The sequence below is a fragment of the Schistocerca cancellata genome, chromosome 1, assembly GCF_023864275.1.
Source record: "Schistocerca cancellata isolate TAMUIC-IGC-003103 chromosome 1, iqSchCanc2.1, whole genome shotgun sequence".
Classification (NCBI taxonomy): Eukaryota; Metazoa; Arthropoda; class Insecta; order Orthoptera; family Acrididae; genus Schistocerca; species Schistocerca cancellata.
This window is the reverse complement of record NC_064626.1, coordinates 970,391,759-970,417,580: the sequence shown is the minus strand read 5'-3', so window position 1 is coordinate 970,417,580 and position 25,822 is coordinate 970,391,759.

Below are 25,822 nucleotides of genomic sequence, written 5' to 3'. Positions count from 1 at the left end.
TTTTTTTTTTTTTTTTTTTTTTTTTAGGGATGGCAATTACCATACTTTTAAGTTCCATAAAATAGGATACTCAAGAATATCGTAGCTTTTGGAATATGACCCTGTCTAGGTAAATGCCTAAGGATAAAGTATGGGTGCTCAACACAAAGTTTTAAGAACAAGAACTTATTATTGAGTAAGAAACCACATAACCGGTTCATTCCATGCAGTTATACTGTACTAAACTGATTCCTGATATGAATGTGGTTGCAGTGGCGATCTCGTGTGCCTCTTCAAAAAAGACGGCAAAAGTATCCATGGCTCTTGTTGTGTAGTAAGAACAGAAAATTCTCTTCTTAGCATCAGATTTTAGTAGTACAGAGCTAACCAAGGCATGCCATGAATAATAAACGAAATTACTTCCATATCCGAGGCTGTGTTATATAATCTTGCTGCTCTTCTTGCCTCGTGCAGTTTACAAGATGCGAACACTTTGCCTTCTAGCCACCGACTAACTCTTGCCTCAAACGAGTCTTGCACTTCGAGCGCCAAATCCAACTTTTCTGTACCTGCCAAGGCAATTTCTCTGATGAGCGATTTTTCTCTCAGTTTTACATGATTACAAACCTACTTTCGCTTTGCTGGAACCAGTATTACAACTAAAGTTTTAACATATTCGTTCTTTCACAGAACATTGTTTTTAATATTACATCCATCGATTAATTATACTGACATAAAAAACGAATAAAACATTTATATAGGTCTTAGAACAAAGAGCTTGATGACACAGATGATACGTTAAGTAGCAATAGACAAAGAAGTTAGATAAGACAGAGAGAGATAATGCCGGTAATAGTGTTACACACAGTCTCAGCCGACAAATGTAGCATATCTCTCACTATAATAAACCCCGTCGTCCCATCAGCGCTTTCAGATCCGTGCTGCAGATAATGTATTTGGAATCTACATCCACACAACGTTTAACCACGACAAGAAAGTATCTGCACATAACCACAGAAAGATAGTGAAAATATTTAGTTATCAATCAGAAGAAGGAAAGGAAAATTACGTGACATAACATAACAGTGCTTTTTGGAACAGAAATGTATTGAAAAAGATAGTAACACAATCGCACTTGCACATATTTCATTCTGTTTGCTAACAAAATTTGCACACACTTTCCACTGAAAAGGTCAATTGTAATAATAATGTCATCTAATTTGCTATGGCCTATTAAAAGCATAAGTATTCAATTATATCATTTCTGAATCTTTATATTAACGGAAATGACTTCCGGGTTTTCTAATATTCATAACACTTCAAAATAAAATTTTCACAAGAAGCAATTTAATTACAGACTTGATCTACATCACATCCAACCCAATAGAGGAGCGAATTTTGATGTTTGCCAAAATGACATTTTTCCATATCTAAAATTGCTCATCACGCCACCATAGATATGCACACATCAAAAAAAGTTTTGCATCATCTCGGTTCGGAGAGTTCCGAAACCTGTACAGAAAATTGGAATAGAGATCAACATAAACATCACCTCCAATCTTTTTATTGCTCATGAAAACCATGCATTACATGTTTTACCACCATACAGCGAGATCTTCAGAGATGATGGTCCAGATTGCTGTACACACCGGTACCTCTGATACCCAGTAGCAAGTCCTGTTGCATTGATGCACGCCTGAATTCGTCGTGGCATGCTATTCACAAGTTTAATCGAGGCACTGTTGGTCCAGATTGTCCCACTCGTCAACGACGATTCTGCGTAGATCCCTGAGAGTGGTTGGTGGGTCACGTCGTCCATAAATAGTCCTTTTCAATCTATCCCAGGCATGTTCGACAGGGTTCATGTCTGGGGAACATGCTGGCCACTCTAGACGAGCGAAGTCGTCATCCCGAAGGAAGTCATTCACAAGATGTACACGATTGGGGCGCGGATTGTCGTCCATGAAGACGAATGCCTCGTCAATATGCTGCCGATATGGTTGCACTATAGGTCGGAGGATGGCATTCATGTATCGTAAAGCCTTTACGGTACCTTCCATGACCACCAGATTATTGGGAGTATAATAGGCACCTTTTGTTTTCTAGGTCTTGTCCAGATCAGACGTATTTTGGCACACCGCCATTAGTACTACATTATTTTATTAATACACTCACGAGCTGCAACCAAACGGCACCTGTAATTGCATAATGCAAGTCTCAATGTAAGTGTCGTAATTTAATTGTGTTATATTTCAGAATATACTTTTTTTTCTAAACTATGTATGTTTCATTTTGGATCTTCAGGCATTCGGGAGGACGACGGTTCAATCCCGTCTCCGGCCATCCTGATTTAGGTTTTCCGTGATTTCCCTAAATCGCTTCAGGCAAATGCCGGGATGGATCCTTTGAAAGGGCACGGCCGATTTCCTTCCCCATCCTTCCCTAACCCGAGCTTGCGCTCCGTCTCTAATGACCTCGTTGTCGACGGAACGTTAAACACTAAATCTCCTCCTCCTCCTCTCCTCCTCTCTCTTCAGTCATTGTAAAATTGTTGGGTGACTTGGCGTAGCAAAAGGTTCCGTACTTCTAGGCAAAAAGTCGTCTAGCTCCATCCACCGTCATCTTCGGGTGCTATCTTACTACGCAGAAGTGAAAACACAGAGAGAAGAAACACGGTAAAAAATACGTGAACGGACGTTTAACAACAAAAGCCATGCTCAAGTGCCGAGAGTTTATATGATATTTAATGTTCATTGCTATAATTCATTGTATTGTTTCGATCCAGGTACGAACGAGCTAAAATAAAATTGGCGACTTCCTGTCTAAACGCATTGCTATGTGTTCCATATTGTCTTCCTTTTTGTTTCATGTTTATTGGATGATACAAACTGGATACGAGACGAGACCCTATTGTTGGAATACATTGAAGTAAGACGAATTGTATGTCGACATTTGAAATTACGCTGTAATCGTGGATACAAGGTAAGGAACCGCATCATTACATCAGCAGTCTTCCCCTAGCTTGCTCAGTAGATCTGTCACAATTTTCCGTTTCCGTAGCAGTGATTTTAAGCTACATCGCGAATTCCAAAATTATTTTCATTATTCATACAGCGCAACAACACAGCTTTATCAGTTCACAATATGGCCGACCTTAGTTCTGTGCAACGTAATATGGCGTGCAGGCACTACTGTTCTAAATTCCATTATTACTTAGGACAATTACTTTCTTATTCAGACATTGTCTCCAGCGAGATTAATTTTTACATTTATTCTGATTACACATAGGAGTTTAAATTTTTGTTGTCTTACATTATGTGCGGCATGGAATTGACCAGAAAACAATTAGCAAAGAGACAGCAAATACAGACGCAGTCCGACTCTGACATGCCATTAAATAATGAAAGAGGCTAACGAGCGACATATTACTGCCTATTCTGGTGACGTAATTTAGGAAATAGACTGTCGACCAGTACTACGCGTAAATCTAGTTCCAAAGCCATCTTTGTGTCTGACGTCATGTCTAACGACGTGTCGGGAACGGAACAGATGCACATCACTAGTATTGCCAGTATGTTCCATGTTATAATGAAAGAGATGAACGAACAAAAACACATGATGACTTACAACAAAAACCAGATGGAATCCATTCAGAATCAAATGACACAACGTAAACAGGACATTGACGCACGTATCGACCAACAGATGGCGTCTATGTGCGCCATGACGAGATGAAAACAGGACAAGACGAAATTAAATCAGATTTAGCTGCACTTAAAATTTCAAATAACACTTTGTGCAGACGTGTTAAGGAGATAAATAATAGACTGACTGGAAAGTGTCCGACCTCAACGCGAAATTGTCAGAGCTTACATTACAACAAGAAAACACAAATTAAGATGTGACAGATACCTAAGCACAAGTAAACAGTCTCAGTAAAACATGCGAGTCTGTAGTTATTCAGGTTGTAACCTTCCTCTCACATATCGACCTTAATGACAGTGAAAAATTAAACCGCGTGTACCTAATGGAAATTTGGGAAAGCAATCGTCACCGAAGTTAATCTGTCGGTAAAGAGGGAGGAAAGAGTTACATCTAAATGAAAGGAAAAATGCAAATGAAACTGGTGGAAATTAATTTTGAAAAGGGGTAAATTAATAAAAAAAGTAAATGTGCGGCCGTTACGTTAACAATTAACTAGCGATAATTAGATATTTGAGATTTTGGGAAAATTATGGTCGCCAGTCCTAAGGACAATTACTATAGTAACTGAAAAAGAAAGGTTATTGCACATACAATTAGCACTAAAAGCGTGGCAACAGAAGGTTGACACGTGTAGTGTGAAAACTGAAAGTTTGTCAGAAGTAATAAATTTCGCTACACTCTGACTTAATTTAGCAAAAGAATTAATAAAACCAGAAAATTGAAAGTTAATTTAGTGATTGAAGTTAATAGTGAGCATTCTTTCTGAAGCACATCGAAATTCAGTAAAATACGGTTAGTCTTGGGCTACCTCAACAATCACTTCAAAAGCTACTTGAATCTACGCAATTTAGAAATAAGAGATTTAACTTTGAACTTGAATTAAATGATTCTGAACAATTAACAATAGTAAAATTTAGTATGTACCAAGCTGAGCTGCAGTCACAGGTAAGCTAAAATACTGTAACAAAACTCGCACTCTTAATTTGTGACTGTGTAATCTAAATATTGTAGCCAGCTATGAATACCTTAACTGAACTTTGAAATTAAAGCAGTGAAATCGAATGATACTGGCGTTTGAATTTCAACGACACTCGGGTTCATTCCCGAAAAGGAAGGGACCCTGCTTGGTAATGCAATTGGGACAATGAGCAACAAAGGTTCATGCTACATTGCTGTCATTTAGTTATGAAAATGGATCAGTTTGAAAAGCTGAGGTCTTCCATACAGTTCTAAAACTTTACGTGCTTCCAATCTTCCTTGTTGGTTGATTGAAGGTATGAAGCCGTCGATCGAGGAGGTGGCGACAGTCACTCGTTGTCGGCCGTCGCTGTTGCAGAAGCTGGATGTTGGCGCGCCTTCTTCTCGACACGGTCACCAGGCGAAACGGACTCTTGATGTGCGCCAGCTAATGCTTCCCGTCCGCGACACCATGTCAGAAACTATCATCGCAAGTCGAGCGCAATTACATGCTGCCCAACCCCGAAAGCGCGGCAACTCGCGGGAGCGTCACACAACACACCTGCTCCACTGCACCAGCCCAGCAAAACTCCCCCTCTGCCCGCGCTCCACGCGACAGCGTTAACACTACCAAAGATCCTAAACACTTTGGTTCTCTACACGACCTATCCATGTATTCGTTCGATAGCATAGTTTTCCCTAGGCCAGACCCAGCGTATAAATACAAATAATATTCACAAAACAAACCAACATAAATGCATATATATATATATATATATATATATATATATATATATAATACGAACAGTAAAACAATTACAATATATAAAGAGACAGAAATATCATATCTTCAGGTGACAAAATGAGGAAAAAAATTGGCAGTGCAATAGATGGAAATAGGAGGATATGCATTTCCGGCGTTACAAGGTTAAATCTTATCCGGCAGTGCATGATGATACAAAAATGCGTATTGCAGATGTCGAAAACCAGGTTGACGCAATTGACAAACAACTTTCTGATAAAGTAAGACTACGCACTGACAACCATTTCTCATGCATCAATAGAGAATTTCACTGTAGGACAGAGCTAAAAGACAAATATTTTGACGAGTGCTTACAAGAAAAATTGCCTGCTGTTGTCTACGACATTTTCGCGAAATTTATAAATAACAACAAACACCTAATTACAACCAGTGTGCAATGACGGTAATAGCAACCAAAACACACAGTTTGGCAATGAATACAAGTACATTTATGACGCATACACACCGCACATCACGTACTCACAACAACAACAGTACGCACCTCGACATGACACACTGCATTGCAGTCGTGATAAATATCAACAACATTTTCCTTTCCATTGGCCAATTGAACCTTAAAGTAATCATTCTGGAACTAAAGATTACTATAACGCCAAAGGAGAGGAGACCCCCATAAAACTAAGGCATTTCAGCCACTTGTAGCCGAAACAGTACCGTACGTCCTGTCATCTTTCTTAAAGCTTTCAAAAATACCTTTCCTCGTACGAGGAGTCACCCTAAGACGATATCTTATGTTGTCGGTTATACCCAAGGCGAGGCAGCTGTATGGGCGTATAATGAAGCCGACAGATACGTCACGTACGAACAATTTGAGACAGCCGTTTTACCTAAATTTTGGTCACAATCTGTACAGGAACAACTTCGTAGGCAGACTGTGGATCCTGAACCATTCAATCCTAAGCACGGCAATTTGCGCCGGTATTTTGAGAAATATTTAAATATGGGACATTTTCTTGACGAGCCCGTTGCAACGCGGCCATTTAATATCAAAGAAAAACTTCTGCACATCCCGAACAACGACGCACAATATTTTCTCACAGTGCTCGACTCTGTTGATATGCTTTAGGTGGACAAGCGTTCTGTACGGGATAACAATTGCTACAATGTTTACACCAGCGCCATGCAAGATACGCAGGATAGCAAACCCAATTCCGGCGCGCAGGCTGCTGTCGGACACGAAATCCAACAGAATCAACCGCTTCCCATGGCAAATGTATATACACAACAGAACCAACATGCTGAACACAGCACAAACAGCAATTATAACACTTCTTACTCTACTGGCGGCAATCCAAATAAGAGACGGCGCAACAACAAATACAGCTGTAATAATAATTATCAAAATGGCAACAAAAATTTGAAGATAAACAAAAATAACCATCAGTCCCCACCAAACCAGCAATAGAGCTGGCTGAAGTAATAACAACTTCGCAGCTCAGTATCAAAACATTGCAACACCACCGCAGCAAAACAATAACACAGGTCAGTGGCAATTGCCGCCGCTGTAAATGCAAACTCAAAACTGGAATGCATCTACGAACTCGCAGGTGAGTCAAAACATGAAAACGCAACGACAGCCACAGTTTGGAGACTCGAATAAACAATATCCTAATGTAAATATTATCGAAGTAGCTAGTGATACTCCACCTCCGTCTGTGCCTGCACCCACTAAAAATGTGACGACGTCGAACTAAAAACAGTCACTACTGTGCCCCAGGTGCCTGTGGAAGATTGACACAAAATGTAATTCATGACCCAATGAAATTATTTTAGCCACAGCTACTGGTGTTGTGGGTGGTATTCCCACTACTATTATTCTGGACACAGGAGCGGCTCTTAGTGTCTTGTCCTATGATTTTTACAAGAAAATGTGTCGGTTTTAACCCATACCAGAATATCTGTCCAGAAATGTAATATTTTAGATGCCGTAGGCAAGAAACATTCTTGGGTTAAGAAACACGTATTTGTGACACTCAAGATAGGTAAAGTTCTATGTACTGACTTGGCAGAAAATCCTAAGAAATTTTGGTCTTATGTCAAAGCGGTAGGTGGAGCAAAACAAAATGTCCAGACACTCTGTGACCAAAATGGTACTGAAACAGAGGATGACAGACTAAAGGCCGAAATACTAAATGTCTTTTTCCAAAGTTGTTTCACAGAGGAAGATTGCACTGTAGTTCCTTCTCTAGATTGTCGCACAAATGACAAAATGGTAGATATCGAAATAGACGACAGAGGGATAGAGAAACAATTAAAATCGCTCAAAAGAGGAAAGGCATCTGGACCTGATGGGATACCTGTTCAATTTTACACAGAGTACGCGAAGGAACTTGCCCCCCTTCTTGCAGCGGTGTACCGTAGGTCTCTAGAAGAGCGTAGCGTTCCAAAAGATTGGAAAAGGGCACAGGTCATCCCCGTTTTCAAGAAGGGACGTCGAACAGATGTGCAGAACTATAGACCTATATCTCTAACGTCGATCATTTGTAGAATTTTGGAACATGTATTGTGTTCGAGTATAATGACTTTTCTGGAGACGAGAAATCTACTCTGTAGGAATGAGCATGGGTTTCGAAAAAGACGGTCGTGTGAAACCCAGCTCGTGCTATTCATCCACGAGACTCAGAGGGCCATAGACACGGGTTCACAGGTAGATGCCGTGTTTCTTGACTTCCGCAAGGCGTTCGATACAGTTCCCCACAGTCGTTTAATGAACAAAGTAAGAGCATATGGACTATCAGACCAATTGTGTGATTGGATTGAAGAGTTCCTAGATAACAGGACGCAGCATGTTATTCTCAATGGAGAGAAGTCTTCCGAAGTAAGACTGATTTCAGGTGTGCCGCAGGGGAGTGTCATAGGACCGTTGCTATTCACAATATACATAAATGACCTGGTGGATGACATCGGAAGTTCACTGAGGCTTTATGCAGATGATGCTGTGGTGTATCGAGAGGTTGTAACAATGGAAAATTGTACTGAAATGCAGGAGGATCTGCAGCGAATTGACGCATGGTGCAGGGAATGGCAATTGAATCTCAATGTAGACAAGTGTAATGTGCTGCGAATACACAGAAAGATAGATCCTTTATCATTTAGCTACAAAATAGCAGGTCAGCAACTGGAAGCAGTTAATACCATAAATTATCTGGGAGTACGCATTAGGAGTGATTTAAAATGGAATGATCATATAATGTTGATTGTCGGTAAAGCAGATGCCAGACTGAGATTCATTGGAAGAATCCTAAGGAAATGCAATCCAAAAACAAAGGAAGTAGGTTACAGTACGCTTGTTCGCCCACTGCTTGAATACTGCTCAGCAGTGTGGGATCCGTACCAGTTAGGGTTGATGCAAGACATAGAGAAGATCCAACGGAGAGCAGCGCGCTTCGTTACAGGATCATTTAGTAATCGCGAAAGCGTTACGGAGATGATAGATAAACTCCAGTGGAAGACTCTGCAGGAGAGACGCTCAGTAGTTCGGTACGGGCTTTTGTCAAAGTTTCGAGAACATACCTTCACCGAAGAGTCAAGCAGTATATTGCTCCCTCCTACGTATATCTCGCGAAGAGACCATGAGTATAAAATCAGAGAGATTAGAGCCCACACAGAGGCATACCGACAATCCTTCTTTCCACGAACAATACGAGACTGGAATAGAAGGGAGAACCGATAGAGGTACTCAAGGTACCCTCCGCCACACACCGTCAGGTGGCTTGCGGAGTATGGATGTAGATGTAGATGCAGATGTAGAATGGAATTGTACAGTGGCCATTCCCCGTCGTCCAAAACCTGGTCACTAATTGTATTTGTCAGCCGAAGTGGCCGAGCGGTTCTAGGCGCTACAGTCTGGAACCGCAAGACCGCTACGGTCGCAGGTTCGAATCCGTCCTCGTGCATGGATGTGTGTGAGGTCCTTAGGTTAGTTAGGTTTAAGTAGTTCTAAGTTCTAGGGGACTGATGACCTCAGATGTTAAGTCCCATAGTGCTCAGAGCCATTTTTGAACTAATTGTATTTTAGGTTTAGACATATTATACGAGAAGGACAGCACTGATGACTTCTCCCAACGTAAATGTATACTTAGCGACAAGAGAAGTGAAATTTCAATTGACCTAGATACCAGGACTCTGAAAAACGATAAATATTGTACAGGGAACAGCATTCAGTTAATACAGGACACGGATGATGTTGACACACTTGCACTCGCATCTGATGCCGAGATATTACTTTGATTAGAAATGAGTAATCAGAAACCACAGCTGTCACACATGATGAACATAATGAACTTTATGATGTTTTGTCCAAGTATATACACGTATAACGTATAACGACCAGGTGTGATCAACACATACGTGTATAAAATAGAAGTTAAGCCTCACCAGTTTTTTCTCCACAAGCCCTACTGTGTGCCACTATCCCAGCGTAAGGTGAAACAAATGTTAGAGTGGAAAACCGTCGGACCTTTCACGTCACCTTACTGCAGCCCTTTACTTGTTGTAAAGAAACTCAACGTCAATATCTGAGGTGTTTTGGATGCTCCTGCAATGAATGAGAGTATTTTAACTGTTCGCACGAAACCTGAGAATTAGAGGAGCAACTCCAGAAATTTTTAGATTCTAAGTATTTTTCTACGATAGATCTGACCAATCCGTTCTGACAAGTCGAAATCACGCCAGATTCTAGAAAGCATACTATATTTATATGTGGGGGGCGAATCTTTCACTTTTGAGTCCTTCACTTCGGCCTGAATGTCAGTTCCGGCGTGTTTATCAGCGCATTGGACACTGTATTTGGTGATGAATTGATTGAATCAGTTACTCACTACAATGACGACCTGCTCATAGTTAGTAAGACTTGGTCTGAACACATTGGTACTTTGCAGAGGATTCTGCATAAATTCGCACAAGCCGGTGTGACAGCTAATCTCAAAAAGTCGAGATTCGCTTGCAGTGAAATTAAGTATCTTGGACATATTATTAATGCTCAAGGATACAACCTGACCCAGGTAAGTTAGACGCAATCAGGAACTTTCCTAGTCCACGGACTAGAAAGCAATTGAAATCGTTCCTTGGACTTTTCTTTTGTTCTTTCTTTCGGCGATTTTCATCACACCAACTTTTAAACAGCAAATATCTATGGAAACTACTAAAAACGAATCAGATTTGGATATGGTCTGACCAGTGTCAGAAAGACTTTGATAGTATTAAGCATGCTTTGGTTAAAGCAAACATTTGGATCACCCTGATTTTCATTTAGGTTTTTGTATGACATGTGACGCCTCATCCTATGGCTTAGGCTGTTGTTTGTTTCAAGTTGTAAAGAATGGAGAACAAGAACATGTGGAAATTTTTGGTTTTTCAAGTCGCGCACTTAGTGAATGTGAACGCGCTTACTCTTACCACATAACTTGAAACACTCTCTATTGTGTGGGCCTTTAAGAAAGTCAGTTATTATTTGAATGGTAAGCACACTAAAATTTATACTGACCACCAAGCTCTCGCATTTCTGTTAACTTGTAAGCTTCTACATCCCACATTATCACGGTGTGCTTTATCTTTGCAAAACTATTCCTTTGAAATTGCATATATTAAGGGCAATGACAACGTCACTGCCGAAGCTTTGTCTCGTCTGTCTCAAGGCTTGAATGAGTGTAACTCTGACATGGAGAATGTGAATGATTACTGAATACTTCTTATGCAGGCCAAGCTATATTACAAGAATTATATCGACTTATGTAGAAATATGTCAACGCTACGGAAATCTGATTATCACTGGAATAAGGTAAGAGTTTTACTCATAAATCAACCTGACCATCCTCTGTCTAACCAATATTTGATACATGATGATGCGTCATTTCATCTCCGTCATCCTGAAGCCACTGTGTTTGTATTCATAAGGATTCTGAACGTGACCTACTCTGACACACACATTTGGTTTGGGGTGATTATGGTACCAAGAAGTGCCTTGCAAAGCTTAGTACCCTACTGTTACTTTAGCAATATGAGATGTGAGATCCACAGTGTACTCAAAATATGTGCGATTTGTAAAAAAATCTAAACCGCTGAACTTGTCTACGAAGATTGATTTGCAGTCTATTCTACCCAGTAAACCTCTACAAATTGTAAGTTCTGACATAAGTGATACACATCCCACAACCAGTGATGCTGTGAAATATATTCTTGCATTTTACGATTTATTCTCCAAGCATGTTAAACTATTTGTTGTAATATCTGCTACTGCCACTGCCATCATTCGTCGTTTCTCATGTGACTACATTCCTCACGTGGGAAAACCAAAAGCTATTTTATCTGACAATACTGCATACTATACCGGGTGCAAGTGGCGTAAATTTCTCAAAGACAATAGTATTAAGAGTATTTTTATCTCAAGGTATAGTCCCCAGTGTAACCCCACTGACGTGTGTTCCGTAAGATTAACACATTTATGAGAACATACATTTCTACCAAGCATACCAATTGGGTAACATATTTATCTTTATTTGAAGAGGTACACAACAACCTCAATGTTTATGAAACTCTGTACACTCCTAATGCGCTCATGTTCGATCACAAAGAAGTCAACCATTGGGAAATGCCGTTACCAAAACTTTGTTTCCAACAAACAGCACAACACGAAATAGGTAAGGGAAGTCTGTACGACGCTGTCTGCGGAAGCCATATTTAAGAACAAAACTTATGTGCAAACTGTTAAGAGGAAGCAGGAATTTAAAGTTGGAATGCTAGTGGTTTTGCGTACTCACCATGAGTCGTCTGCTCTTCAGCAGCGCAACGCGAAGTGGTGTCTGCTGTACGACGGCCCTTATGTTATTGTCAGCATTCCGCATCCTAGCACATATCTGCTGCAGCGTCCTATAACAAACAGAATTGTTGGATTACATGTTCACCGTGATCTTAGAGTATACCGTGCTCAACAGTAAACAGATCTATGGATCATGCTTAAGTTATACGCAACTATTAAATACACGTACCTCACAGTACTTCTACAGAGAAGCTACGTAGTATGAGTTTTATTTCAGCTGTTCTTGTCAGCAGCAGAAGGAGAAAGAAGAGATTCGTCTTCGCAGAATACTTACAGCAGCCACCTAGAATCTTAAAGCAAATTTTACATTAACTTTTATGCAGGTGTGAAGAAGATATATTTTCAGCCTACGAGATTGACTATCTGCATCGTCAGTTTTCGACTATTAACGACTGATTTACGTAAGTACTTAATTATTCTGTCCCCTTACACTTTCGCCTTGAAACTGATTGAATACGCGTCTCACAATTGAACACACACACTTACGAGTAGCTAAGGCCATGCTTACACTACACACTTACACTCGTGTTGCGAATATTTTTTGTTTGATATTAGTTTATTGCTTTTATTATTTGCTTATTTGTGTTGTCCACTTAGTCTTATTACTGGTGTGGGATGTTGTGGCTAATCCTCCACTATATCAGGTGACATCATTTGCAAAAGTAAAACGTGGATCTAAACTTGTAATGCTTGTAAATACTGTAAATATTGTAAACTTATGTAAAGCCAAATGAAAAATAATTCTACGTGGCCAATCATACTTGTTTGAAGACAAGAGAAATATGTGACTGTAGGCTTTCCCGGCGTAAACTATTGATAAAGGTTTCTCGGGTCTCCAGCCGGGTGGTAGCGTTGATATCTCGCGACGTTTCGGGAAGTGTCATACTACCCATCTGCGTACTCACCATGAGTCGTCTGCTCTTCAGCGGCGCAACGCGAAGTGGTGTCTGCTGTACGACGGCCCTTATGTTATTGTCAGCATTCCGCATCCTAGCGCATATCTGCTGCAGCGTCCTATAACAAACAGAATTATTGGATTACATGTTCACCGTGATCTTAGAGTATACCGTGCTCAACAGTAAACAGATCTATGGATCATGCTTAAGTTATACGCAACTATTAAATACACGTACCTCACAGTACTTCTACAGAGAAGCTACGTAGTATGAGTTTTATTTCAGCTGTTCTTGTCAGCAGCAGAAGGAGAAAGAAGAGATTCGTCTTCGCAGAATACTTACAGCAGCCACCTAGAATCTTAAAGCAAATTTTACATTAACTTTTATGCAGGTGTGAAGAAGATATATTTTCAGCCTACGAGATTGACTATCTGCATCGTCAGTTTTCGACTATTAACGACTGATTTACGTAAGTACTTAATTATTCTGTCCCCTTACACTTTCGCCTTGAAACTGATTGAATACGCGTCTCACAATTGAACACAAACACTTACGAGTAGCTAAGGCCATGCTTACACTACACACTTACACTCGTGTTGCGAATATTTTTTGTTTGATATTAGTTTATTGCTTTTATTATTTGCTTATTTGTGTTGTCCACTTAGTCTTATTACTGGTGTGGGATGTTGTGGCTAATCCTCCACTATATCAGGTGACATCATTTGCAAAAGTAAAACGTGGATCTAAACTTGTAATGCTTGTAAATACTGTAAATATTGTAAACTTACGTAAAGCCAAATGAAAAATAATTCTACGTGGCCAATCATACTTGTTTGAAGACAAGAGAAATATGTGACTGTAGGCTTTCCCGGCGTAAACTATTGATGAAGGTTTCTCGGGTCTCCAGCCGGGTGGTAGCGTTGATATCTCGCGACGTTTCGGGAAGTGTCATACTACCCATCTTCTGGCGAAGATGGGTAGTATGACACTCCCGATACGTCGCGAGATATCAACGCTACCACCCGGCTGGAGTCCCGAGAAACCTTCAACAAGAGAAATATGTTTCTATGTTTATGTAAAGCCAATGTTTGTATGTATTTGTACCTATGTAAAAACCTATACGAGTAGGTTAGAAGCATAACTCACATGCTCCAAAAACATAAATTTTCACAAATGACTAAAAACGTGTTTTACATGCGTCGTGCGCGTGACCCATATATTGACATCAGTATGTGCCAGAACGATGGCTATAAATCATTATGTATATTTCAGATTATATTTGCTTATTGAGAAATTACAATTATTTAAGGTTATATTACGAATCATGTGAGTTTTGTTAATGAGCTACGGAACATGTAAGTTTTGACAATCCCCATTTTGGATCTTGTGAGTTTTGGTACTAAGCTGTTTGGACGATGTTGGTTTCGTGGGAACTATCGTGTTGCGGCTCGATATGCAACACTTTTTGGTTCCGACTGCAAGCCTCTTGCTCTTCTACAGTGTATTATTATATTCCCCAAAATAACTGAACAGAACAGAAAACACACTCCACTGCCATCAATATTTACTACTACACAAGAAAATGGCGCCGAGTGAGCTAAGCGCTGATTGGTCAAGATGAGGTACAGGAGAAAACTCACAAGATGCCGCGGATCATGAGACTTTTGAAACTAACCATGAAGTTGAACACCGGTTTTCTCAACGATCTTGTGCCAAATGTGAATAACTGTTTTGGTGAATTATGTTCTATGTATAAAGCTATATGAGAATATGTCGGCATCTCAATTTTCATTATTTTGGAGCATGTGAGTTATGGCTCTTACCTACACATATGTAACATGTTCATCTGTATTTATCTGTATTTAGGTAAAGCTAAATGAAATACGCTTTTTTGCATATGTTATCTGTACTTGTTACATGTGCTTATATATGAAAAGTTATGAAACTTGCATAACCTAAAACTATTTGTAAACGTTTACTTTACGTCCCTGAACTTGTAACTACGAAGAAACTGGTGTGCAAAGCCACATAGTTGAGAAAGACTATTCATGATATATTGCTATGTGTATAGGGGTGACGAACTATTTGTGTTTGAAATTTGTTTACAAACTGTTAATGTAAAGTCGTGTCACAAATTGTTTGCGTAAAAACTTGTCAACGGACATCCACATCTCTGCAAGTCTGAATAGCAAGAACTGGTTCACTGTTGCACTTACCGTCGCTTTGCTCCAAACCGATTAAGTCCACGGCTGGACACCACGACCGGGCACTGACTTTTGAGTGGGCTTCTAAACACTAGTCACTTACATGTTTACTTGCTGGAGACCGCTAAATCAAAACTTGACAAACGATTGTAATTTTCATATAAAAATCAGACAGCTATTTCTTTCTGCAACACTTACACAACTGGAAAACGAAATCATCCAGAAAGCAGAATAAGATTCTGTTCAGATTTGTGGAATAATTTGAGCCGCGGTTGATCAAAATGATTTCTTCAATGAAATATAGCTATGACTAATTATCCTTGAGATTGTACAAGCTTGTTAGAATTTTCAAAACTTTCAAAGAACATAATTTCAGTATTTCCTAATTTATCGACAGGACTTAGAATTGTCTACAATTTCCAGTCTCAGTAGCTCACAGTGAACTATATTTTTCTTAATTAAAAATATTAAAAGTTACAACAGGTCCGCACTGTTGCTAAGGAAACTTAATTTCTCTTTAATTAGAACTGAACAAGTGACATATTCAAGGGTTTTGTGAATGCTGCTGTTCAGAAGGAAGCTCTTCTGTGCATGATCTTGTTATTTTTCAAATTGAATGACTAATTACACGTTTCAGTGCTGTGTGTAAAGAATGGGACGGAAATCGGTAGATGTGATATACATGTTAAGACAAACAAACGATTACAGTTTCAAAAAACTGAATGGTTTATTCAAGAGAAAGAGCTTCATAAATTGACCAAGTCAGTAACGAAATGGTTCAAATGGCTCTGAGCACTATGGGACTCAACATCTTAGGTCATAAGTCCCCTAGAACTTAGAACTACTTAAACCTAACTAACCTAAGGACACCACACACACCCATGCCCGAGGCAGGATTCGAACCTGCGACCGTAGCAGTCAAGTCAGTAACGCGTGGTCCTCCTGCGGCTCTTACGCAAGCAGTTATTTGGCTTAACATTGCTTGACATAGCTCGTGGATGTCGTTGTGACGGATATCATGCCAAGTTCTGTCCAACTGCTGCGCTGAATGATCAAAATACAGAGACGGTTGGAGCACGCTACCCATAATGCTCCATACGTTCTCAATTTAGGAAGAGATCCGGTGACGTTGGTGGCCAAGGTAGGGTTTGGCAAGCACGAAGACAAGCAATAGATACTCCCTCCGTGCACAGGCGGGTATATTCTTGCTTGTAATGTAAGCCCAGGATCGCTTGATATGAAGGGCAACAAACAAGGCGCAGAATATCGTCGTCGTACTGCTGTGGTGTAAGGTTGCCGCGGATCACAACCAAAGGGTTCGTGATGCGAAAGAAATGGTAGCCCAAAGCACCTGTCCCGGTGGTCGGACCGTATGGCGAAAGACAGTTTGGTTGGCATCCCACTGCTGACCGGGGGTCTCCAGACACGTCTTCGCTGGTCATCGAGGCTCAGCTCGAAGCGGGAGTGATCACTGATGACAGTTCTGCTTCTGTCAATGTGATTTCAACAGGGGAAGGGCACGCTAGGACGGTTTATGTTACAGTAACTAATTGGCGCCGACTGGTGGCGAGATTTACCGTAGCTTTGTGTTTTAATAACTGGCCGTTACAAGAAGAAAAGCTCTCCGACCTTTCCCCACATCGGACGGCCTTATCAGACAGCTCAGTACTATCACAAGAAACAGAGCCAACTTAGTGAAATATAGAAGCGGTACAGGGATTAGTGAACACAGGGTCGTCGTAGCGAGAATGAATATTGTAATCCCCAAATCCTCGAAAAATAAGCGAAAAATATACCTATTTAAAAAACCAGTTAAAATTTCACTTGACGCCTTCCTGAGAGACAATCTCCACTCATTCAAAATTAATAATGTACACTCCTGGAAATTGAAATAAGAACACCGTGAATTCATTGTCCCAGGAAGGGGAAACTTTATTGACACATTCCTGGGGTCAGATACATCACATGATCACACTGACAGAACCACAGGCACATAGACACAGGCAACAGAGCATGCACAATGTCGGCACTAGTACAGTGTATATCCACCTTTCGCAGCAATGCAGGCTGCTATTCTCCCATGGAGACGATCGTAGAGATGCTGGATGTAGTCCTGTGGAACGGCTTGCCATGCCATTTCCACCTGGCGCCTCAGTTGGACCAGCGTTCGTGCTGGACGTGCAGACCGCGTGAGACGACGCTTCATCCAGTCCCAAACATGCTCAATGGGGGACAGATCCGGAGATGTTGTTGGCCAGGGTAGTTGACTTACACCTTCTAGAGCACGTTGGGTGGCACGGGATACATGCGGACGTGCATTGTCCTGTTGGAACAGCAAGTTCCCTTGCCGGTCTAGGAATGGTAGAACGATGGGTTCGATGACGGTTTGGATGTACCGTGCACTATTCAGTGTCCCCTCGACGATCACCAGTGGTGTACGGCCAGTGTAGGAGATCGCTCCCCACACCATGATGCCGGGTGTTGGCCCTGTGTGCCTCGGTCGAATGCAGTCCTGATTGTGGCGCTCACCTGCACGGCGCCAAACACGCATACGACCATCATTGGCACCAAGGCAGAAGCGACTCTCATCACTGAAGACGACACATCTCCATTCGTCCCTCCATTCACGCCTGTCGCGACACCACTGGAGGCGGGCTGCACGATGTTGGGGCGTGAGCGAAAGACGGCCTAACGGTGTGCGGGACCGTAGCCTAGCTTCATGGAGACGGTTGCGAATGGTCCTCGCCGATACCCCAGGAGCAACAGTGTCCCTAATTTGCTGGGAAGTGGCGGTGCGGTCCCCTACGGCACTGCGTAGGATCCTACGGTCTTGGCGTGCATCCGTGCGTCGCTGCGGTCCGGTCCCAGGTCGACGGGCACGTGCACCTTCCGCCGACCACTGGCGACAACATCGATGTACTGTGGAGACCTCACGCCCCACGTGTTGAGCAATTCGGCGGTACGTCCACCCGGCCTCCCGCATGCCCACTATACGCCCTCGCTCAAAGTCCGTCAACTGCACATACGGTTCACGTCCACGCTGTCGCGGCATGCTACCAGTGTTAAAGACTGCGATGGAGCTCCGTATGCCACGGCAAACTGGCTGACACTGACGGCGGCGGTGCACAAATGCTGCGCAGCTAGCGTCATTCGACGGCCAACACCGCGGTTCCTGGTGTGTCCGCTGTGCCGTGCGTGTGACCATTGCTTGTACAGCCCTCTCGCAGTGTCATGAGCAAGTATGGTGGGTCTGACACACCGGTGTCAATGTGTTCTTTTTTCCATTTCCAGGAGTGTATATGTAGACCAGATGTTGCTTGAATTCAAAGAAATAGTATCGGCAGCAATTGAGAGATTTATAAAAAAAAAAAAAATCAACAAACGACGAAGCTGATCCTCCTTGGTACACAAAATGGGTTAGAACACTGTTGCAGAAACAACGAAACAGACATGCAAAATTTAAACAGACGCAAAATCCCTAAGATTGGAGGTCTCTTACAGAAGCTCGTAATTTAGCACTGACGTCAATGCGAGATGCTTAGAATAGTTTCCACAACGAAACTTTGTATCGAGACGTGGCAGAAAACCGAAAGCGATTTTGGTTCAAAAATGGTTCAAATGGCTCTGAGCACTATCGGACTTAACATCTGAGGTCATTAGTCCCCTAGACTTAGAACTACTTAAACCTAAGGACATCACACACATCCATGCCCAAGGCGGGATTCGAACCTGCGACCGTAGCGGCAGCGTGGTTCCGGACTGAAGCGCCTAGAACCGCTCGGCCACAACGGCCGGCAGAGATTCTGGTCATATGTGAAGTATGTTAGCGGCAAGAAACAATCAATGCCTTCTCTGCGGGATAGCAATGGAGATACTATCGAAGACAGTATTGCCAAAGGACTGTTACTAAACACAGCCTTACGAATTGCCTTCACAAAAGAAGACTAAGCAAATATTCCAGAATTCGAATCAATAACAGCTGCCAACATAAGTAACGTAGAAGTAAATATCTTTGGAGTAGTGAAGCAACTCAAATCACTTAAGAAAAGCAAGCCTTCTGGTCCAGACTGTATACCAATTAGGTTCCTTTCGGAGTATGCTGATGCATTACCTCCATACTTCACAATCATATACAACCGTTCGCTCGACGAAAGACCCGTACCCAAAGACTGGAAAGTTACACAGATCACATCACTATTCAAGAAATGTAGTAGGAGTAATCCACTAGATTACAGGCCCATATCGTTAACGTCGCTATGCAGCAGGATTTTAGAACATATATTGTGTTCGAACATTATGAATTACCTCGACGGTCTACTGACACACAATCAACATGGGTTTAGAAAACATCGTTCCTGTGAAACACAACTAGCTCTTTATTCACATGAAGTGCTGAGTGCTATCGAAAAGGGATTTGAGATCGAATCCGTATTCCTGGATTTCCAGAAGGCTTTTGACACTGTACCACACAAGCGGCTCGTAGTAAAATTGCGTGCTTATGGAATATCGTCTCAGTTGTGTGACTGGATTTGCGATATCCTGTTAGAGAGGTCACAGTTCGTAGTAACTGACGGAAAGTCATCGAGTAAAGCAGAAGTGATTTCAGGCGTTCCCCAAGGTAGTGTTACAAGCCCTTTGCTGTTCCTTATCTGTAAAAATGATTTGGGAGACAATCTGAGCAGCCGTCTTCAGTTGTTTGCAGATGACGCTGTCGTTTATCGACTAATAAAGTCATCAGAAGATCAAAACAAACTGCAAAACGATTAAGAAAAAATATCTGAATGGTGCAAAAAGTGGAAGTTGACCCTAAATAACAAAAAGTGTGAGGTCAACCACATGAGTACTAAAAGGAACTCGTTAAACTTCGGTTACACGATAAATCAGTCAAATCTAAAAGCCGTAAATTCAACTAAATACCTAGGAATTACAGTTACGAACAACTTAAATTTGAAGGAACATATAGAAAATGTTGTGGGGAACGCAAACGAAAGACTGCGTTTTATTGGCAAGACATATAAAAAATGTAACAGATCTACTAAAGAGACTGCCTATACTAACGTTGTCCGTCTCTTTTAGAATACTGCTGCGTGCTGTGGAATCCTTACCAGGTAGGACTGACGGAGTACATCGAAAAAGTTCAAAGAAAGGCAGCACGTTTTGTATTATCGCGAAATGTGGGAGAGAGTGTCACAGAAATGATACAGGATTTGGGCTGGAAATCATTAAAAGAAAGGCGTTGCTCGTTGCGACGGAATCTTCTCACGACATTCCAATCACCAACTTCCTCCTCCGAATGGGAAAATATTTTTTTGACACCGACTTACATAGGGCGGAACGATCGCCACGATAAAATAAGGGAAATCAGAGCTCTTTCCGCGCGCTATACTAGATTGGAATAATAGAGAATTGTGAATGTGGTTCGATGAACCCTCTGCCAGGCGCTTAAATGTGATTTGCATATTATCCATGTAGATGTAGATGTAGATGTAGATGTACGATTTTTCTGTCTGGATAAGAGTAGACTACATATCAGGTGCTGCATTTCAGTCTGCATCCCGGAACACGGGAGCAGATAAGGCAGACAATGTTGTGACCGAAGAACATAAGTAAGTCTAAGCTGATTGCTGGTTGAATATTTTTCCTTGATAGCTGATTGTAGATATTTTAATGTATGACTTATGCTTTTGATATATAATATCTGGTTCTTTTCGAACGAGATACCGGACGCTCAAGACTGTTGTAAGGTCCATGAATGTTAATTACAATCAGTAGCGATTGGAAAGTAAACAGATCACAGGAGTGCCTCTTTCGTAATGCGTACCCACGCTCTTTTCGGCAGCTGGAACTGAACACACATAAATATGAGCGAACGTCAGAGATAAATCGGCAGCGACAGAGCAGCGAACGCATGTCACGACTTCTACTCTGAGAGGCAATACTCAATGAAATTAACTTCCATTGATTGGCTGGAATTGCCTACTGGATCGAGAAACGATTATGTAGTTTTGATTTCACTGCTAAAGCCGTGGCCAGTGAACTGTCGCCGTACGTCGGCTGCGCACCGCCAATTAACTAGGCCAACGGCAGTCAAAGTCCCGACGCGATACACAAATTTAATTGGACTCTGGGGAGTAATTTTAACTGAATGCCCGCTTTTTCTCTTTAATGTTTGCTTCGTAATGGTTAACATCACCTCACTTGCGTGAAGCCTAAGTTTCGAATCGTTGGTATGCGATTTCTGCCACTGTACCGTAAGTCATGAAGATGCGTTCTCCTTATAGAGTGAAATTTTCTTCATATTTGCTCAAAATTTATGACATCGAATGCTTTATTTCGTACTTAAAAAAGTAATCACATCAGAAGCTGATATATTAGTTTCTGTTTTACTTCAGTAATGAAGGAATTTTCCACCACATCTGAGAATACACAGGAAGCCATGTATAACATATTACATGCAGTTGACTAAATGTACAGAGATAAAAAAACAGAAGAACAATAAAGGAGTAAAAAGAAGACATGAGTAAATAATGCTTACAGCTCCACCGCAAAGGGGTGATAAAAAAGTTTCCGTTCGAAATCCACACTAACCTCTTTCGGAGCATATATAGTGGAGTCGTACACTGCAGCAACGCACTGAGACGAAAACTATTTGATTGCCTCTTATAATTTCTACGTGAAATTTGTCGAAGCTACTTCTGACTCCTGTATCGGCAGAGACTTCTTTTGCTGGGGCTCATTAGTCTGACTACTTTAGAACTATCTTTCATCTTGACTGGACTCCTACCAATAACACTACGACGCGTTACGAACGTGGGAGATACATTTTCTCATAACCTGTTTTACTTTGTAAACAACAGACTTCTTTTTAAAACTTCGCGAGGGATTGAAGCTTCTTTCCGCACCCTGTTTAGAATCCGGAACTTTGCTTTCGAGTGCAACTCTCTTTCCAACATAGCTACCCAGGCACAACTAAACAATCAACAGTACGTATGAACTGCAAGTCTCATTCTGATAGAAATTTATTTCTTTGGCACTATTGATCCATTTTTCCATAAAACATCTAGTTAAGGGCCATATGATATATTACAAAGTAATTCGACAGTATTTTATTCATTTTGTGCAGTGTGCAAAGATTCTTGCATGAGTTTAGCACGAGCCTCGGAGCGTGCTTTGCCTAAATGCGATGCTAGGCCCAGAGCGTGGTCTCCCAAAATGCGTTGCTCGTATCCTAATGTTAACAGCAACATAAACCTTGCGGCTGAAGTACACTGAACTTAATTAATGAAGGCCTTAAGGAAGGTTATTTTACTTGTCTTTCATCCTGCATCGTTGGCGTATTAACTCTCGTGTACATGAAACCCACAATAAATGCTTGTCTGCTATTTAGTGAATTCGATGTTTTATGTTCTCGTCACACTGCTGTATCCACCTTTTAATTTTATTTGGAAGGCTCTTCGTTCGTCCTTCGTACTACCCGTTTCCTCAGTGTTTTTACTGCCGCGGCTGTCGTAATCTAGACAACAAAGGGCAGTGACGATAAACAACTGTAAGCACTGCTCCAACTTAGTAGTAAGGGAAGGCGATACACAGCAACCGCTGTGCAGAAGCTTCTTCAACTCTGGTATGCTAAATTTGATTGCTGAAAGGTAGTGTAATCATTAACAGCATTGTAGATAGCATAGATGGAATAGGCAATATCGTAAGTGGTAATGTGCAGTGGTAGACAAATCTAATGATCACAGTAGTCGATGGTAATCCAAATATTTGTCGGAAAAACGATTCGTTACGGTGTTGTAACTGTCTTCTTGCGATCATTTTCATTGTTTCTCGATTCCGTATATCAAAAGTACCACTCCATTTCGTTGAGATGTGCATCGTATTTTTAACCTTTTCCGTCTTTGTGTTCCATGATTTTTCAACGTGGAATTATGTATTTCATGGTTACTCAACATTTACCTACATATTTATGTTTTCAGCTAGTTTGATTCTCTTCTGATGAACTTTACATTTTCATTTATTTCATAAGTTTTGTTTTTCAACCAGTTTTGTTCTCATTCATTCCATAATGGCAGTAGATTTTAACTGAAGTGTCTGTTTCACTGGAATACGTTTAAATGCCAGATTTTCATTAACTGCTTAGGAGAAAAGGGTGTAGCTTGGTAATTTCTTTTTCCAGATGGAAAATTTCTGTCTAGTAACATTATTTATAAATACGCACGTGTATTTATGAGTGTGGTGGTCTGCTAGCGGGGAAAACTGAGAAAAAATGAGTTGATACTTGTAATTACCACTCACGGGTTGGTGAACAGATCGCAGTATCCAAATATTCTTATTAACTGTATAATTTTTGTTAAACCGACACGTCCGTTCGTAGTATTTGAAAGAATGAGAATTACACGTGTTGTATAAGTTAACGCTGGGACGTAGAATTAATCGAGATTGTTTTTTCATGATGAGAAATATTTTTGAAAGTAAACCAAATCATCATCTACTACGTTTTGTTACAAGAGAACGGAAAGACATAGGGAGAGAAAGTACGACGATTCCTTCTGAAATGCATGAAATTCGACGAAAGTGTCCTATACCACTTACGTCAGTTGATTTGGAAACTATTGCCACAAGCAATAATGAAATGAAAGGCGACAGGTCATTTGATCTATTGTGTCAAGTGTCAGTTTGAGAAGTCTAGTTTTGTGAAACTGCCAGTGCCTATTTCCAAATCTTTCATTTGTTGTCTGTGTGGTGGTGGAACATAAAATTAATGTGACAGTAGTCTCCCGTGGAATGAATTTTTAAAATCGAAACTTACATTTCGACTGTCTGTCTCGTGTACCCATTTTGAAAATCACATTAATCTACGAGTTGGTGGATGCGTTCATTGACAGTACACGTGACTAGATCTTCTAGAATCTGTCTGTAAGAGCTGTTGCAAATCCACTTATTCTTCCCCTTACGGCGACACGAGTTGCCATTATGTCATTTCCGTGCATTAAAAACGTTTATGTAGGAAGTATTCTACATCTCAGAGGAAAGAGGAACTAAGAGAAGTACACAGAATCAGAAGTCAATCTCTGTCCGAGCAGCTGCTCTTGTGCTGTGTTATAGGAAGAAAAACCTCTAAAATTCTGCGAAATAAGCACTAGGCCACTGACTGAAAGTAGTCTAATTCAGGGACAGACTGTTGGTAGTCCGATATTACTATAATTTGAATCAGATCATACTTAAACCGGAATGCAATGAACATAAACACAACAGAGAAAAATATATACAAAAACAACGTGGAAACATCAGAGGAGTCGATGAGTTTAAATGTTTGGCAGAGTGGATACAATCAAATGAACTAGATAACATTTCAAGTACAGAAATATCGAAGAAAATGGAGTTATCATACAATGTCACCTGCAACAGACATACTTAAAAAAATGTTCAAATGTGTGTTTGACTTAACTGCTAAGGTCATCAGTCCCTAAGGTTACTCACTACTTAACTTAAATTATCCTAAAGACAAACACACGCACCCATGCCTGAGGGAGGACTCGAACCTCCGCCGGGACAAGCCGCACAGTCCATGACTGCAGCGCCTGAGACCGCTCGGCTAATCCCGCGAGGCTCCATATTAAAAGATCAGTATCATTCCAGGCAAAAATTAAACACGAGCAGCAGTAATTGAATCAGAGGGCTATATGAATCTGAATGCCTAGCACTAAATAAGAGAGGTGAAGAAGAATGACTGTATATTCACCATATACACGATAGGGGAAAAAAAACTGGTCCGAAAAATATTTTATTAAACTTGAAACAGGCAACTAAACTTACATTTTCTGCAGTGCGGTGGATGACCTAACTGGCTTTCCCTATCTTAATGTGTGTCTCAAGAGATACGCTGCTACTTCAATGTGTTATAGCACCCAAGCGAATTAAGATAGTCGCACCATGTTCGGTTTATGAGGCGGTCAAACTAACACTGTTTTGTTTGCGTGAGTTCAGCGCGTCTTGATAGAAGCGTAATGACAACAGCTCAAGAAAAGGCTCAGTGTGTGGAATGGTTCAGACCAAATAGGTCATGCATGTTCAAATAATCTTCCAAACACGGTGTGGGAAGCAACCACCATCGCGGACGCCGATACGTAGGTGGTACAGGAATATTGTGCCGGTAGGAAGCGTTGATACGAAGCACGATACTGGACGATCTGGAACAAGTGTAGCCGACACAGAACGGATACGGTTCGCTGTAGAAGTCCATTCGGAGGGCGTCGCGGGAGCTGCAAATCCGAAGGACGACTGTGGACCCGGTCCTTGGGAAACGTTCAAAATATGTCCATACCGACTGCAACTGTTACACGTATTTAAGCCACAATGTTTGCAATTCGCTGTGGACGTTCTTCGCCGTTCAACGCAGAGTGGAAATTTTGCCTAAAATGTAGCATTAAATAAGCAACAC